The sequence below is a fragment of the Anabas testudineus genome, chromosome 1, assembly GCF_900324465.2.
Source record: "Anabas testudineus chromosome 1, fAnaTes1.2, whole genome shotgun sequence".
Classification (NCBI taxonomy): domain Eukaryota; kingdom Metazoa; phylum Chordata; class Actinopteri; order Anabantiformes; family Anabantidae; genus Anabas; species Anabas testudineus.
This window is the reverse complement of record NC_046610.1, coordinates 10,657,429-10,662,665: the sequence shown is the minus strand read 5'-3', so window position 1 is coordinate 10,662,665 and position 5,237 is coordinate 10,657,429.

The window sequence follows — 5,237 nt, the reverse complement described above, 5'->3', positions numbered from 1 at the left end:
TATCATATTCTTGACTTGACTTAAAATGCGAGACACATCCTGTTTCAGTGATGCTAACAGATGGGTGAGGAAGGGAGAAAGGAAAAAAACAACATAAAGTCCTGAAGTAAAGTGTTTACTCACCACAAACCAACAGAATGCTTAAATTCACCTTGACATACAGTGTCAGAGTGGGAGTCTCTGACCTAGAGGGTTGGGATATGAATGCTATTCTTCAAACAGATATTCCCTCATCATGCATCTTTACAGTGGAAGTGGAGAGTGCCATACACTTCTATCCATAAAATAGATTATTATTCACATCATTTTCATAGTCATCAAATCATTCAAGTTGATGTCTTGTCCTGGGTGGAAACTTGTTGTGTGTAAATTAATCTATTAATTAATTTTTAGCTACCACCCATCCTCTCCATTATGCTGGTAACAGTAAAACAGTTAGTTTATCAGTTAGTTAACATTAATCACTGATAACAGGGGATAAATGCTGAGTTATACAGGAGCATTGGAGCACACTTTGTGATTCAGCAGGACAATTATCTAAACAAACAACTAAAGTAACCAAACCAAAGCTCTTTTCAGGGTAAAGAGGTAGACCACAAGTGGCTGACCCTACCTATTCGCAGTCTAGCTGAAGTGTGTCCCTCTTGCTGACGACCGGAGCTGAAGGCAAACACGACAAGCAAGAGCTGAAGCCGCATACAGTGAACGCCTGGGAGAGCACTGCAAGAGAACATACAAAGTGTGTGGCGATGTCTATCATTGGACATCTCAAAAAGAATAAACAAACAAGTATAATGAATAAGCTTGACGTCATAATTTCTTTTTATTCTTCAAATGTTTTGGACGCTATGTAATAAATTGTCTATATCTTCCACACGCTTTTTTCTTTGTTGAAGTAAATGTTATCTTCTAACTGTAGGGAGGGTTTCTTTAGTCATTCCTAACCTGTAATGTAGTTTTACAATTTGTGGTAAAATCTCATCCAGGAAACCAGCTGAAGGGATTTACAGAAATCCACAATGTATTTTACAGCAGGATGAGCAGTCTTGTATGTCATCATGCTTCACCAGCAGGGGTCGTCATCGGCTCCATGTCAAATTGCAGAGCATGTGCGTAACAAACAGTGGAGCTTCAGCGCTTAGAGGGAACACACTCTGTTAACTAGATACCAAACCTGAACAGCCTGGGAATTGTTATTCTTACATGAAAGTGGGTGACAATTTCAGATATGTCAGAAATGACTGTGATTAACGGTTGATGGATATCTATCTATCTACCTATATACCTATCTATCTCACTATGATTTAATCTGCATCAAAAAACAGAAAGTGGCTAATAGCAGTGACCTAAAAGAGCAGGGGGACAGGCAATGATTCCCCTGTGGGATAGTGGGCTGGAGGAGTGGGCTGGAGGAGTGGGTGAAAAGCTTACATCATGCAGCTTGTAAAAAGGGCTTCCCCGCTCTTAATAAAGGGCTCTGCTTAAGGAGGCTTCAGCTGGGGGCAGTGTGTAATGCGAGGATGGGAGCACCTGCATTTTGAATGCGGGAACCAGCTCTTAAACCCTCTAAGAAGCAGTTGGTCACCACGGGAACAGCAGCAGGCCGTAAGAGGCCTTGTCGTACCCTGCTGTGCCAAGGGGGAACGCTGGCAATTGTTAGATGGCACACACATGGCAGATACAGAGGCACTGTGAAGTCCTGAAATCACACATATATTGTAAAACAGACAAAAATGTTCAAATTTGGCAGCTCTCAGAGGTCATTAATGCAACATGACAGTTTTCCAGTTACTCTCCCTCTCTTTCTGTAAAGCTCAGTCTCCACCACCTTGCCTCAGACCCCTTGCTGTGGCTTAAACAATTAGGCTATGTGGGATCCGCACTAACGACTCTCTCTTGTCTTTTAAGATAACTGGAGAAGGAGGGGCAGCAGTGGGTAACATCTTGTTAGGGGGGGGATCCTTTGGTCAGTCGCTTGTGTATTGGGCTCTAACAGAGGATATGTAGTTATTACCCTACATAAAGAGTTGGTGTGTTTAGATTGCCCCAGGTGAGACGTGTGTTAATACCACTGGTGCTTGGGAGAAGTGCTGCTTTTCTCAGGTCTCAGTAGCTCTGTCGCGCCTCAGATGTCACCTTTATCTCCCACTTTCAGACCAAGGTAAAGAAAGCCATAAATCAATGCTTTCATCACAAACCAGCCTTCGCCTCATTTAGTGCTAAATGATTCACACCAAACAGTAAAATAAAACTTTTCAAGGCAGCGTCAAGAGTGACGGGACCTCACATTTACATTTGAGAAGTTACAGATGCTCACATGGTGAATAACTACCTATCTTTAAGTTGGTAAATGAAAGCTAAACTTCTTTCTTTCTGTTCCAACTGAGAGAAAGTAAAAGGTTTTTGGCCGGGTGAGAGAAATTATGGTTTTGGTGGTGTCCATTCTAACTATCACATGTGGTTAGAATGAACATCAGATGGAAGTCATGCTGGTTGGAGGTAGCTCTACATGACAACGATGAAAAAAATGTTTTTTTTTATGTTATTCTGAACAATTAATTGAAATGTTTTAGGTTACACAGGACCTTTTGTGAAGATTTGACACATCTGGTTTCTACTCGGCAGTTTCTTGAGAGCTTTTCATCAGAATCCCTTCTGCATCATTGTGTATGACTGTGTATAAGGGTTTGGTTATTCAACATTAACCTATGATTCAGTACCACCTTAGTTTTGGCAGTTTTATTTTTACATAGGAAGTGAACCGTTGAGGAGAATGACTCATTTTACTCTGTGGTTTTACCAACCAGTTTGATAGTGTGAACTCATATGATGCAGACAGCTTTACACCAAAGAACCTGCCTGTTTGAGGAGTAGGAATATAAACCATCACAGGGCACAGGCACATGGTGAGGCCAGAGGCCCAGATCTTTGACCTGAGAAGTAAGGAGGCTCATGTCTTTGTCTTGTTTGGCATAAATCAACAACAGCACTTGGCCCACATGAAAAAAACACTGTAAAAATCCCTCACTAGTGCTTTAATCTTTAGGTGTGAAATCAGTCAAGTGACAAGTGTGCCTAAATTTTGATGACCCCTGGGTCAGCATGAGGCCACAGCTCTGTGTTTGCTGATAGGATAACGGCACATGCCTCCATTCCTTTGAAATGTGACAAGGTGAGTAAATCAGAGATAATCTCTGATTTACAATGTACAGTAGATTTTAAGGGTACCAGGCCAGCAAGGAGCTCCCCTGCCTGTCTGCTGACGAGCAATGACCCAGCACTGACTACACTCTTTGAGTGCCGTCCCTGCAAATTAATTGTATTGCATTTTAAATGTTATTTAACTTTACACATTTTTGTGTACAGCAGGACAATAGAAGGAAGCTGACCAGTTAAAGCCCTGCACCATGACACTTCACTAGTGTAGTGATACATTTACTGCCTTGCTCAAAGGCATTTTGATGACAGCTGATGCGAGGGGACAAAGGGTTTCTTTTAATTCATTCACTTCTAAAATATTCACAACTCCTGTGGGGATTTAAATCCCAGTCACCATCTCCCTAACCGTTAACAGAGCTATCTGTAGCTCATTTTCACTTCTGTCTGGGCCAACGAGGATAAGCAACAAAACACAAGTATAAGCACACTGTCTGCAATGTGCTTTTGGTAAATGACAAGCTTCTTATTACACCGAAATGCAAATGAGAGGCTACGTTCTTATACAAATAATTTAACATTGGATAAACTGTAATTCACTGAAAAATGCTAAATTAAGTATTTCTTGACACAACAGGAGGATGCTGATTAAAGTCCGAGTACATTAGTGCAGAATGTGCAGTGAAGATAACACAGACTTTATTCTAGAGTATATCTGCACCTTTGTAAGCAGAATAGATTGAAAGGAGGATTAATGAGAGCTTTCAGCTGGATTCCTCTCACTGCTGCTCCTCGTGAAAAGGATATGTGTTCCTGATGGTTTGGAGATTTCTGTGTAGGGTTTCCTGCTGAATGCTGAATAGTGAACCACTGCCACAAGCAGCAAGAATGACACAATTTTAATTAATTGGTGCTGCATCATAAGGTTTAAAGACATTTGACTCAAGCGGTCACCTTTACCAATGAGTTCTGTAAAGACCAAGCGTCAGGCTTGTTGGAAAAGGCCCTGTTTTGTTTTTGTAGTATATGGATTGCAGTTGACTTCTCTTTCCTCCCTCTGCCTCTTCCCCTCCCCCATTCTGTGAAAAAACAAATCTCCTTTTCTGCTCTGAGCCTGAAACTATTGAGTCAACAAATGTCACAGCAGCTAGGCAAAGGCTTCTGGGAAAGAGGTGGGGTCTGAGTTTTAAGCCTACACAGCAGCTAAAGGCAGATTATTTTCAGATAAGACCCACCTGTTACTAAAGAAGAAATGAAATGTTAAAGTAAATAGAGCATCAACTCAATATGTTGGTAAAAGCTGAAGAATGACTACAGACTATTTAGAATATTTTCTTGCCAAAACGTGTGTTGAAAATTTATGATCCTCAAGTATTACTGATTACTGACATCATAGCTAGAGATGTGAGATTATGTTCTTAGCAATAAATAAATGCAGGTGCCTCATTAAAACCCATTTTCACTCAGTACTCCAACAACCTTCCAGAGCTAAATTTGTCTTTTAAAGCACCTTCAGCCCCTTTCACTCTCACACTGGTCTCTCTATCTCTTTCAAGCCCCACGTGGCCAGTGTCAACAGGAGGTGGGTCTTGGCAGACACACGAGGTAAAATATGCTTCCTGTGTGCAGGCTGGAGAGTTGTCTTACAACCCCGCTCTAAAAATGAGTCAGACAGACAAGGCGTGCCAAAATAAGACACGGCCGTTGGAAATGAGCGCATTGCTCAACTAGTTGGACTCCAAACTGGCTTTGTGTGATTGCTGTTGTAATACTCTTCAAATTGAGTGGTGTAACACTAAAAGGGGGAACATATGTAGGCAATGACAGAGGAAGAAAGAAAATGAAAGAAGGAAGTTGAGAGACAGTGGAGGGAAAAAACCCTGAGTCACTTGACTTCCTTTCTGAAAAAAGGTAGGGGGGGAGGCATCTTCTGTTCTGCCACTGAGACAGTTAAAACCGATGCAGTTTTCAACATAATGTTCACTAGGGGTGGAGTCCTTTCCCGCTCACTAAATCCACTCCAGTGCTTGAGGGCAGCCATAGCTGTAGTGTTCACTATTGTGTGCGGCTGAGGGAAGAAA